The sequence below is a fragment of the Nasonia vitripennis genome (assembly GCF_009193385.2).
Source record: "Nasonia vitripennis strain AsymCx chromosome 4 unlocalized genomic scaffold, Nvit_psr_1.1 chr4_random0007, whole genome shotgun sequence".
In the NCBI taxonomy this organism is placed as follows: Eukaryota; Metazoa; Arthropoda; class Insecta; order Hymenoptera; family Pteromalidae; genus Nasonia; species Nasonia vitripennis.
The window spans coordinates 3,254,271-3,268,305 of NW_022279643.1; the positions used below are offsets into that span (position 1 = coordinate 3,254,271).

General features: G+C 32.1%; 1 protein-coding gene across 2 annotated transcripts in view; it reads right to left on the reverse strand.

Moving 5' to 3' along the window:
- The window catches only part of LOC100114161 (methylmalonate-semialdehyde dehydrogenase [acylating], mitochondrial), a 242,410-nt gene that overhangs the window by 172,525 nt on the left and 55,850 nt on the right, over positions 1–14,035 (reverse strand). For both annotated transcript variants that reach the window (XM_032602011.1, XM_032602010.1), the window contains 4 exons: positions 4,572–4,685; positions 3,038–3,130; positions 2,537–2,739; positions 2,297–2,456 (listed from right to left, as the gene is read on the reverse strand). The gene's annotated coding sequence lies outside the window, so the exon portion shown is untranslated. The remainder of the gene's footprint in view (positions 1–2,296; positions 2,457–2,536; positions 2,740–3,037; positions 3,131–4,571; positions 4,686–14,035) is intronic.

Below are 14,035 nucleotides of genomic sequence, written 5' to 3' on the forward strand. Positions count from 1 at the left end.
TTTCTTTGTTTAAGCGCGTTCGGATTTTCGAGTTCTGACAAGCCGAACTGATGCAACACTGATTCACGCCTTTCTCTTTTCCGCGATTTTCGCGCCTTTTCTTTTCTAATGCGGCTTTTTATCTCGCGATTTTTATTTTTCACTTCACTTTTCTTATACACTCGCGTACCGCTGATTTTACTTCACGAGTTTCATAAGCACGTTTTTATTTTATGCGTACTTACGTGCAGTTTGCGGGTTTGCCCATTTGTAGGATTTTCCGGCCATCGTGACTTTTGCCTTTGTTTGGTTCACCGTTTACCAGGGAATCGAGTGCTGACCTTCAGGCTCTGGACAGCGGGGCGTGTTGCTTGTTGGCTGCGTGACTTCCTTCTTTTGTCTCTCAGCTTAGGTCGTTCTCGTGTCTTTGTACAGGTGTCAACTCGTCTCAACTTCTCTTGGCTTTTCTTCTATTTTTTTTTTTTTTTCGTGTCACTTTTCACTAATTCGCGCAGTGGAAGCGTGCTGGGCCCATAACCTATCGGGATATAAGGATCCGGACGCGATAAGGTGGCACGAAGTAAAGAAGCAAAGACAGAGTATTAAGTAATAGAGCGTAGCGTAACTTTATTATTAAAGTTAAACTTAAACAGAGCGGGACAAGAGCCGAAGGCGTGCGTGCAGCTCGACTATCTCGTAGAGAGTGAGGCGGCGAGCGGAGAGCGCCGCCGAGCTCAGCGCCGTATCACGTGGTTTTGGCGGCGAGCGCTTCTAGAGTCGCTGCGACGCGAGGGATCTGCCGTCGGTGTCGGGGGAGATCGTACACATATTCCAACAATTCTTTATCATTAAATAACTGTACTAGTCCTAAATGCTTTACTCTGTATAATAATAAAGGATGTTCGTAAACCTAATTAATGAATTTTATTTTTTGTGTTATTGGGTTATTGGTTTACTCCACACCTTGAAAAAATATGAAACGCCGCCCCTGATCCCCACATAGCAAGGTCTGTTGGAGAAACGTTTCTGAAAGGTTTCGTTAGAAACTTAAAAACGTTTCCCTGAAAGTTACGAAACGTTCCAGAAACGTTTCGAAAATCTGCAAATGTCCGCTTTTTCGTTACTTTAGCAACGTTGTAGAATCGTTTCGATCGATCGGTGAAAGTCGATGAAGTTTGGTTTCTGATTGGTTGCAAGAACGTTTCTCAAGAAACGTTTTCCAGAAACTATGCCAGAAACTTTCAGGATAATGTTTTCGGAACTTTTAGAAGACATACTACTTCGTTGTAGAAACGTACTCTGGAAACGTTTCTTTAGAAACGTTGGTTGAACGTTGCTGAATACATTAATAATTAGCGCAAGTTTAAAAAAACTGTCGCTGCAACGTTTCAGTTACGCAATAGAAACGTTTCCTATGAATCGTTCGCAAACGTTTCTGAAACTTTATAAAGTTTTTTAAAAAATAGATGTGATTTCACACATAAATGAAATGCGCAATAAAATTTAATGAAAATTTATTCAATTCAAGTTTAAGTCGCTCTACATCAAAAAACGTATAGTAAATGATGAAATTTGTTATCGCCACACATTACTAACTATAATGTATAGTAATATAACATTTAGCTGTAGTTAACCCGTGCGGAAACTTCACGATGCCGTTATTCCCTGCGTCGACGCCAGATATGACCGAGGCCGCCGTGATGCAACAACGGGCAAAGGGCGACGATGCACGCAAGAGACCATTGCGTTACCGAGAAAGTGCCCTAGTAATCGTCCCCTACGATGTCGGCTTATTATCAGAGAAAGGTATAAGGCATATGGCAGATACAACGACGCCGAAGCTTTCGCGCGATATTCTCGTTGTTTTTTGATGTACGTGCCGTTCTTCTTTATTTTCCGTCAACTTTTTCTATTCTATGTAATAGAGTTTTGTTCTTATGGATATAACAATATAACATTACGCAATTCTAATTAATTTTAAGTCAAATTACTAATAATATATTGAATAAAAAATACAAATAAATAAACTAAAATTACAAACTAGCCCGTATATGGAAAGTCCTAAGAATATTTTGATTGGATAATAAATATCAAGAGTCTATATATGCATTGCCTGTATATCGAGAAAGATATAAACATTGCATTCTACTTTGATTTTCTACTTTTCGCCTTATGGAACCAAATTGATGCAACATTTTTTGCATTGGAATGCGTATAAAAATCGTCTAACTCACATGCGATATCTGTAACATCATGTTTATATTTTTAATCATTATTTTGTAGATATAACTATTTATGAATAATAAGCATCATTTACCTTGTACTATAGTCCAAATAGGTAAATTTTCAAATGCCTTTTTGGAAGATTGTCCTTTAAAAGTATATGTCTTAGCCAATTTGTTTGTAATAATTTTCCTTAGTAAAGCCCGAATGATGCGATCACCATTGCTTCCTTCTATACTGTGAAGATACAATTTCTGTAAGTAAAAGTTATGATGTGTTAATAAAATGTGTTTCTATATGAAAATGATGAAGTATACAAAATATAAATTCAAACCACATTCGTTGCAAAATTAGCTCCATTTTTACAAATTCTAAAATTAAATGTAGAAAAGTCTATTTCACTTTTGAAAGGAAACATTAACGATATTTTGTCACATTTCGATGATAATGTAATAGAAAATTTACGTTTTTTATGTCCTTCAATTAAATCTCTTATCTTGATTTTTGTTTCATTGTAAAACATTTTTCGACATAGACCTGCAGAAATAAAATATTTGAATAATGTTAATATATAATTCATTTTTAGTATATTATTACGATACTAGGGGCCCCGCTATGCTCTGGCGCTAATACAAGCCGTGTCGTGGCTACTCGAAGTCCGCTATCACGCCTATACGTACCACAAGCAGTCACTGTGGGGTATCGCCCAAGCAAACCGAGCTAGGGAGATAAGCAAGGTGCAATAATGGACTACTTAAATCACGGATAAACGCGCATAAGTGCGGACTTGGGCCATGCATTTCTATAAAAAATATTACAAAATTAATAATATTACCAGTCATGTACAGAAATCGTTCATCATTTTCATAATCAAGATTTTTCTCCTGTAAATTATCCCTTTTCTTATTGACGACCAGTTTATTGATATCTAGAAAAGATATGTATGATTTTAATTTATTTCAATCAATTTGCTTTATTATTGGTATGTAATAATTTAAATTTAAAGAAATAATACATTATAGTAAAACGTTAAATGAATTAGTACTGTTTGAAAATTATATTTTTAAATATGTAAAAGCAGAGCACAGAAAAAGTGAATTAAAATACTGTTTAACCGATTCGATATAGTTCTCTAGTGAACATATTTTGCTTTTTTTACTACGAAGTAAATATATTTGAGATGTTTAAGGTGAAAATGCTTGTCTACTATCTATAAACTACTAGACAGTGTTAATCGCACACATGGGATTTCCTTATTATTGATCAATATTGTTGATTCAAACCACAATGGCATATTGTACTTATTTTGTGTTTTAGATAAGTATCATAGAATTAATAGTTGCAAGTTAATATTAACATTAAAAGAATTGTTTCTTTGTGTTTGTCTTTGATTTTCAGGATCTACACATTGACAGATATGCATAGAATACTTTAACAGTTTAACTATAGACTATCTACACTGGAGTACTCGATAAAAGATATTATTTTGATTGTATAATCCAATTTCATACATTTTGGATTATTTCAAATTCAATACGAATTTGTCATATTTCCAGATAGATGTAATAACAAAAATATCGGTAAGCTAGTAAAGCTGGTATGCTATTACTGCAGATTAGTATAACTCCCTCATTGTTATAATTTTGAAAATCAGGATACAATATAAGTGCAATTAACAAATGTAACAAGTTGAAGGATGTAAGTTTCATTCAAGATAGCTGACAAATTAATTTTTTTCGTGGTTTTCTTGTGTATAATTGTATCTACTATTTTCTTCCATACGAATACTTTAATTTATATCAGAAAATCATACTGATTTTACAGTCAAGGGCCATGTTGCATCTGGATGAGATCTTTGCTACTAATACTTTCCAAAGCATCTTTATTATAAATAATGAAATAAATCTACAGAAGCTTAGGTAATTATAATAACCCACTTCTAAAATATTTGTTTATTAATTTCAATTATCCCCGACAACTCTCTCGTTATGCGTTCAAATCTTTTACTGTCATTTTCTTTGGAGAGTGTTAGTAGCAAAGATGTCATGTAAACTGGAAGCGTAACATGTTCTTTATCATTACTACTATCATGATTATAATATAAAATTATGCAATACAACAATGCAAAAAAATTAGATATACTATCAATGAAGTACTCGTAAAGAACTTTAGGTATTATTATAGTAATCAGTCAGCTGAGTAGAAGTATATTCACTTTGTACCGACAGTATCAGAATCCTTGCAATTCTGATAAATTTCATGTTACGGTTACAGCTTTACTGAAATACCTGCCAGTGCACCACATAAGGAGTAACTGAAACCATCAACAAATAAGCCATTCAATACTATAATTGGCATCTATTGCTTACTTAGTAAACCTTTGTCGTTGCCTAATGTCCTCTGGCCATGTGCAATCAAATCGAATTCCACACTTTGCATATGTTTTTCTCCATTTTCATCGACTATCTTCGTTGAAAGTATGCCTGTAAATTATACAATATGCATTACTTGATATATACAATAATATACCATCTTTTTGAGGTTAGAAATTATAAAAATGTTATTGTTTATAAGAGACATTACCAAAGTTGTTGTATAATTATAATCTACTAAAGATATAATTTTCTAAAGTGTACTTATTCATGTGTGTTTTCATCCATTTCCAAACAAGTGGCCTGACTCGGTGATTTTCTTAAAATTTCAAGTTTCTTATTAAGAGACATAGAGAAATAAAAAAAATACTGACAGATTATGCATGAGAATAGAATGAAAAAAGATATCTATAATTTTTTCTGTAAACTTAATAGTTTTTAATAAAAAATACAAATAAAGTGGACTTTTTAAAATCTTGAGGTATTTTTAGTACAAAAACTATGAGGTTTACTGAAAAAATTATAGATACCTTTTTTCATTCTATTTTCATGCAGAATCGGTCAGTATTTTTTGTTTTTCTCTATGATTCTTAATAAAAAAGTTGAAATTTTAAGAAAATCACAGTCAGGCCACATGTTTGGAAATAGATCAAAACCCACATTTATGGAATGGGTAGACTTGCTAATATGATAACAAGTTCTATTTTGAATAGATAACTTGTGAGTGGATTGCACAGCAGGTGCTTGCCCAGGCGCTGCTGCTGAGGCTTTTGTGTGACTTAGTGTGACTTATCCGATCTATTGTTCATATACACATTTAATTAATTGTTTTCTTCCAATTATTCTGTCACAGATAAATAATGGATTCGTCTGATGAAGATATGTTCGATTGTGACGATAAGGAAGCAGACTTATCAGAAAGAAAAGGTTTTTTATTTTAATTAACGTTAGTAGCTTGCTAATTTAATGCATCTACACTAATATGCAATTTTGTTTTTTAATTTCCAGAATTGGAAAGAAATGACAGTCTCTTTCTTCAGAATGCTCAAGGATGGGAGTATAATGATGAAGGTAAAACATTTGTACTATTTATTATTGTTTTTGCTTTGTGAGGTTAAGGATCTTCAAACTTATTATTATAGTTATATGTCGTTTATACGTTGTATATACGAGAAAATTAGCTATACAGTAGAGTGCATATGCGTATAGCGATCGAACGCGAAAATGAATAGTCCATGAAAGACTGAAAGTGCTCAAGTAGAATCGCTCTAACATGATACGGTTAGTTTTATTTTTTAATGTACGAATATTGTAAGGTTTCAGAGATCAGTCCCGCAGACAATGTGCCCAGGCAATCTGGCGATTGTGCCCACCACTATGAGATTATTAAAAAGTTGGAAACATTGATTAGACAGCAAAAAGACTTGGATGAAAGGATGAAAAACATTTCGAATTTCTTCCTCACCGTTGAAAATGATGTGCGCAGGATTAAGAGATGCTTTAATTTCATCATTCACATATTAATCAAACATTTAAAACTCAGATATGAGTCAATTAAAAAAAATAAAAACCAGATTTTTTGTAGCACTGTTCTTTAATTCTTATAAACGTAAGTAACATATGTTTATAGCTAAGACATAGCATAAATTGTTACTTAATTTAGTATCGCTACCGTTTAACAAATAAATTCCAAAAAAAAAAATTTAAACAAAATCATTCTGATATTACAATATCTGATTCGCAATCAGCGCTATATAAAAAGATTAATTTTTTAATTGATGTGTAGATATGCTACTATTTAACTACATTATTACTTACTAACTCTCCAAAAATCTTCAATGTAGTAAACTTCTGGAATCAAAATTTTATAAAATTGAATTTTGCAATAATTTATTTAAATAAAGTTGTTTAAATAATCGATTTCACAATTCTGCCATCTGAATCGTGCTCAACGACCCTAAAACCTTTAAGTTTAATGTTATTTATTGGAACTATAAATTTAGTTGGAATGTGCCAATGAACTGGCTGCGATTTTTTTCTCGCACGCGTCGCATTTTTCTTTCTCGCGCGTATACATATACATAGACAGCGTTATTTTAAAAACTAAATATCTTTATTTACTATATCTTTTATATTCACTTTTTTTAATAATCATCTATTTCCATGTTTCACATCTGCCAGGCGTCCCGTACCGGCTAACCTTTTTTTTGTTTCAAATATGAGAAATTGTATGAATACCAAAACTATACACTAATTCTTATGCTTTTGTACTTTTCAGATGGACGAACACAATAATGTCAACAATAAAAAAAAACGTTTTACCAGTGAATATTCAGAAAGACAAATACGTCGTCGAGTACAGCAAGAATTTCAACATTCGTTGTTAGAAGTAGAGTCAACACTTTTAATACCTTCAGGCATTTCAACGGAAAGTAGTAGAATAATTGACGAACCACAACTAAATGCAGAAACAAATATATTAAATACAAAATATAATATATGTCGGGTTAAGAAAAATGAAATATGTTCGAACAAAAATGTATTACAGGAAAAACAAAATGAGAATATCTTAATTGAGATTGAAGAAGAGATAAACGAACTAGAAGGCAAATTTTGTATTGTTGACAATGAAGGAAGAAATAGAATTGTTCTAATACTGAATTTGATATTTTCGGCGTACATGATATTTTTGAGGACCAATACGAAAGTAGGTATAGCGATGACAGACTTTAACGAAGATTGTGAAGAAAATATTGATGATACATATAATAAAAATAGCTTTGCAAAGAGTGACAATATAGACAATTTTATAAAAAATAGCCATGTTTTTAGAAGAACTAATGAAGGAAAATTAAACGATGTGCAAGTATTAACAAAGGCAATTTCTAATTCGTTCAACAATGTTTTAGCATCTTGGGCTGTTAAAAGTAATATAAATCATTCTTCACTTTCGAAACTACTTCACGATATTAGAACGGATATACCGATTCTTTCACTACCGCTAAATCCAAGGACTGAAAACACCAAAGCTTACAACAATACATGAACTTGAAAATGGGCAATACTGTCACTTTGGTTTGAAGACATGCGTGAAAAAAATAATTAATAAGCGTTTAATGTCAAGCACAGAAAAGAGCAATACTATTATTGATTTAATTTTAAGCACAGATGGAGCACCGTTAGGAAAAAGCTCTGAAAAAATTTATGGCCAATATTATGTTAGGAAAGGTTTGATAGACAAGTATACATTATTGGTGTTTATTGTGGCGATTTGAAACCACGTGATCCAAATGAATTTTTAAAGTTTTTTGTTGAAGACTCAATTGAATTAACTCATAATGGAATGCCCATACAAGACATTATATACACAGTAAATATATGCTTTAATATGCGACGCTCCCGCAAAAGCGTATGTACTATGCGTGAAATACCACAGTGGATACAGCAGCTGCACCAAGTGCGATATAGAGGGTAATATGTACAAATGTATATGTTTTCTAGGTTCGGTGGGAATATTAAGAACTGATACAAATTTTAAACAATATATGTACATGAATGGCTATCAAAAGGGCGAAACTGTATTAAATGATATTCCTAGATTTGGATTAGTTACTAATGTACCTCTAGATCCTATGCATTTAGTGTATTTAGGTTGTACGCGGAAGCTATTATTTATTTGGATGGGTTCGACTCTGACACCATACAAATTACCTTATATTTCTATAAAAGGTATTTCTGATTATTTAGTATCATTGAAAAATTCTATTTCATATGAGTTTGCTCGAAAACCAAGAGCTTTGAAGTACATAAAGCTATTTAAAGCAACAGAGTTTCGTCAATTTATTTTATACACTGGAGTTATTGTTTTAAAAAATTTTGTAGCTACAGATGTTTATGTAAATTTTCTTACTTTACACGTAGCAATCACGATATTGAACAGTCCGGTTTTGTACTCACGGGAAAGTTATAAATATATCTTATAAATTAAATCTATTATATGCAGAACAATTATTACAAAAATTCGTTGAAGATTTTCAAACATTATACGGGCCTCAATATGTAAGTCATAATATACATAATCTGTTGCACTTAGCGAGTGATACAAAAAAAATATGGTACATTAGAAGAGTTCTCTGCATTTCGGTTTGAAAGTTTTATGCGAGACTGACTGAGGGTACTATAAATGCTCATATTTATAATATATCGAGTCAGTCGTGATATGAAATTTTAAGAAGCATGATGGATCTTAAGAAGCAGGCAGCAAATTTGCCAGTGGTTAATTTCGATCTTTTGACCCAGCAGCAGCAAAAGAAAAAACAACACAATCGTCATGGAAAATTGCTACCTAACAGTATAAGAGCAGTATTTTGTGGTCCGTCTAATTGTGGTAAAACGAACGCACTCTTATCTCTAATCATTCATCCTAATGGTTTGAGATTTGAATATATTTACGTATACTCGAAATCTTTGAATCAGCCTAAATATAAATTTTTGGAACAACTTGTTGAGCCTCTAGAAGGTATTAAATACTTATCGTTCGGTGAACACGATCTCGTGGTATCACCTGATGAAGCTCAACCCAACTCAATTTTTATCTTTGATGATATTGCCTGTGAGAAGCAGGATAATGTCAAAGCTTTTTACTGCATTGGCAGGCATAGGCGCGGATTGCTTTTACTTGTGTCAGTCGTATGCGCAAGTACCGAAACATTTAGTGCGTGACAACGTCAACTTGTTGGTAATTTTTCGACAAGATGATATGAACTTAAAACATGTTTATAACGATCATGTTAATACAGATATGACATATCAACGCTTCAAAGATATTTGTTCAATGTGTTGGAATAATAGCAATCATAGTTTTATCGTTATAGACAAAGACCGTGATATCAATGATGGTCGCTACAGAAAAGGCTTTGATCAGTTTGTAATAAATATACAGAATACTGAATAAATTTAGCATTTGATTGTGAGACTCTAAACTATCAAGATGTCTGATTTTGATAAACAAACTGTAGTTCTACGTGAAGTTGAGAAAGCTCATAGAGCTTTGAAAAGAAAGTATGATTTGGTAAAGTCACATAAATTGGAGGTGGAAAAAAATTTGGAGGACTCGTTCAAACCGCTTGTGAAACCACTGGAAAAGCTAATCGATGTAAGTGAGCATATTAAACAAGAAAACAGTTTATCACCAGTGGTAGTTAAAAAAGAAAAACGAAAGATGAGAAAATTAAAATTAGAGCGTATTGAAAATAATAAAAAAGACTATGATGATGATGCTGATGATGATGATGCTGATGCTGATGATGATAATGATGTTGACGATGATCCTGGAGAATCAGCTTTTGAGTCAGCTGTGGGCGATTCAGATATTTCAGATCATGAAGAAACTGTTATTCAAAATAACGCTGCAAGTGTTTCAGATGTTTCGGATGATGAAAAAACAGTTATGAGCGCTAATGTCGATGAAAACATTCGATTGTTGCTTAAGAGACAAACACGAGCCTTAGATACAGTATATGGAGTGCGAAAAATGCATGATAATAAACTAATGATTGGAAATGCTCCTATAAGTTTTGACAAAGATTAAATTATCGTTGGCAATAAAGTGTATGAAAAAGATCTCGGTCTTGTGGAATTTTTGTTTAAAAAATATCCTGATGACACTTTAATCACTGATAATGATAAGAAGAATTATGCTAAGATTTTAAAAGACACAAATGCACACAAAAAATACTATAAATCAAAGGAAGATATTCGTGAAAATGCAAGTAAGAAATATACTGATTTTGTGAGTAAAATTCTCAAGGTTGGTAAAAGTGGTAAGGGGCGTATGTCATATAAGATCGCTCATAAAAATATCCATACTGAATACCGTTATTGGGATGATCCAAATGAACTTGTAGATCGTTTAAGATTACTTATAGCTGAAACATCTGCTGGCAATAATAACCATGTCAATGAAATACAATCAATCATTGAGGAGCTTCGTGAAGCTGAAATTATTTTGTAACAACTCAGTATCGAAATGAGTATTGATGTGTTTGGACGTCAACTAGTCCTTGCAGGCACATCTCGAGGACCGCCTGGACTAGGATTCAAGCTGACTAGTAATGGAAATTTTGATTTAGAGAATCGAAAACTGTGTTATGTTGGTGATGCTGTGGATCAAGATGATGCTGTAAATTTAAAGTCTGTAAAAAAGTTGATTGAACAAAGAGCTGATAAATTTGAAAAAGATTTACAGGAAGTGGAGAGTCTAGTAAATGATAAAATTATAAATACTGAGACAGAATTTTCTAGAATAAATAAAACGCTTAGAGATTTGCAAGAGAAATTACAAATCTTGGATTCTGGAATAAATAAACCTGGAAATCATAATGAAAGCAGGACTAGTGGAGGAACTTCATAAACCTGCTCGACGTAATTATCCACGTCGTTCTTTTCTCAGCAAAAATATCGATGAAACTTGGCAAGTAGATCTTGTTGAAATGATTCCATATGCCAAGCAAAATAAAGGGTTTAAGTACCTGCTCACAGTTATTGATGTATTCTCAAAGTATGCTTGGACTGTGCCAGTGAAACAAAAAACTGGAAAATGTGTAACTCAAGCTATGAAATCAATACTATTGCAAATAAGAGTGCCTAAGAATTTGCAAACAGATCGTGGAAAAGAATTTTACAATAAAGATTTTGACAAACTAATGAAAAGTTATAAAATTCATCTATACTCTACCTACAGTAATCTTAAGGCATCAATTTGTGAACGTTTTAATCGCACTCTAAAAAGCATGATGTGGAAGTTATTTAGTCTGCGTGGTAGCTACAAATGGTTGGATATCTTACAAGATTTAACATTGCAGTATAATAATAGTCGACATCGGACAATAGGAATGAAGCCTGCAGAAGTAGACAAAAGCAAAGTTAATCGTATTCTTAATCGAATTAATAGGAAAAAGTCAAACAGTCTAAATTTGTTTAAACGAGCTAAATTTAAAATTGGAGATAAAGTACGTGTAAGCCGAATCAAGGAGGTTTTCGATAAGGGCTATACACCCAATTGGTCAACTGAAGTCTTTACAATAACGCGAGTTTCACCTACGAAGCCCTATACTTATCATCTAAAAGATTATCAAGACAAACCAATAGCTGGAGGATTCTACGAGGAAGAACTTCTCAAGACTAAATATCCAGATGTCTATTTGATTGAGAAAGTTTTAAGAAAAAGTGGTGATAGAGTTTATTTAAAATGGTTAGGTTTTGACGATACTCACCACAGTTGGATTAATAAAAATGATATGTAAAAAAAGAAAACATTAATAAATTATAATTGATGTAAAATTTATTGTTCATTTATTTACATTTCCTTCAATTTTTTTACAAGTACTGGCAATATAATTTCATTTATTTGTAAAATTCTTCTCCTAAAACGTTCTCGATCGCGTGCAACCTGCTCCCACTTGCCACATCGAGCTTCATGATGCGCAAAGGCTATAGCCGGGTTACTATGGTGAAATGGCCCCCTTGGAAAATGTATATATGTTATATACCATTCGATGGGGGATAAAAAAAACTCCCATAGCCAAATTTTTAGCTCTCTGCCTAGTGCGCATGCGCAGTAACGTCGATAAACGTGTTTTTTTGATTTTATTTTTTTCTGAAGTCCCTATAGGATAAAAATTTTTTTAAAAATTCACATTGGTGTATTTTTATGTCATGAATAACTGCAATTTTTTTGGGATTACATAACCTCAAATATCGGATCTAAAAAAATTATTAAAGTTTTCAATCGATATTTTGACCCCCTTGTTTTTGAGGTGCAACTTTTTAAGTAGACTTTTTTTGTGTACTTTTTCCCGTTCTTTACGATGGCACTAACGTTTTTTCCTTAAAAATGGTGGCACAACTCGATTTGAGCCAAAAACTGATTTTTTTGCCATTTTTTCACGTTTTTAGCTGGTTATGTTACAATTTAGTTACTAAAGTGACTCCTTTTGAGTAGTTTTGCATATCTTCCCATGAAAACATAATCAAATGAAATATTTTGTTCGCTCCAAGCCGTATTTTTTATATTATCTTACGTTTTCAATGATGGTCTTATCAGAATTGTGATATCACCTTATTATAAAACTGATGGCTAATGTTATGTTCTTTTTAAACGTTCTGTGATTGGTCGAAAGTATTGTCTCTGTCGCACTTTTTTGTTTATTGTTTATTTTTATTTATAATAAAAGGTTATGCTTGGCCGCGCGGTTGACGCGGCGGCTGCAATGCAGACGATCTGCGTAGTGAATGGTCAATCATAAAATTAAGAATTATCAGGAGCATAAACAAATAAAGTATTTTGATTTCTTAATTAATTAAACGATGCGCAAACCAATGGCCAACATTGTTTTTTTCAAAACTAATTTTTTTTTTCTTACAATTGTCTATATAAGGGAGAAAGTACAATAAGTCCCGTCCCGTCCCGTACCGACCCCGGGACATACCGTCTGAAATAAGTCACTTTTATATTATTGGCTAATTCTGTTCGATAACCCAATCGACGGTACAGAATTAGCCAATCCCGTAAAAACAGCTTATTTCAGACGGTATGTCCCGAGGTCGGTACGGGACGACGGACTCAATTGTACTTTCTCCATAATATACTAATACAAGTGAATGGTGAAAACGCTGTTAGTATAAGTTTATAACTTTTAAAGTAAATTAAAATCTAGCAAATAAAAATTGTTTCGATTTTTCTTTTTACTATTTCGGCTTTTGACTGATAATTGATAGCAATACTAGAAAAAATAATAAAGTAGTTAAGTATTTATTTTCAAATACATTGGAGTTAGTTGGAACCGAAGGCTGACGCGGCTACTTTAAATCTTTCTGCTGTTTACTTCAAAACTAACAATCTTGTATATTTAAAGTGAGTACTATATATTTTACATATCTTTTAAAAAAATGAAGATTTAACAAAGTTTTTCAAAAGTTTTGACATCACAGATTATATGCTTTGATATTAGGGTTATATGTATTTCTAATACATATTACACAATAAATTAATATTTTGTTAAATAACTTCTTTAAAATCAAAACCTATTATTAATATCTAAAATGTTATTTTTATGCCGACACTTTGAGTTTTGAAAAAAATACTGTAACCAACCTACTGATAAATAAAAAATCTCCCATGTATTTATAATAAATACACTTGTATTTTACCGGTATATGCAGAGTAAGACTTATTAATGGGCAGAAAAATAAAATTTTTATTATAAATTCTGTAGTATTAAGAGTAATTGTATCAAAAATAATGACAGATAATATAGTAATATAATAATATGATATAATAATATAATAATATGATATAATAATATAATAATATAATATAATAATATAATAATGTAATAATAATAACAGATAATTATTAGACCTTTTTATACGCTAAATAAGAAAAACATGTTGTGTACGTT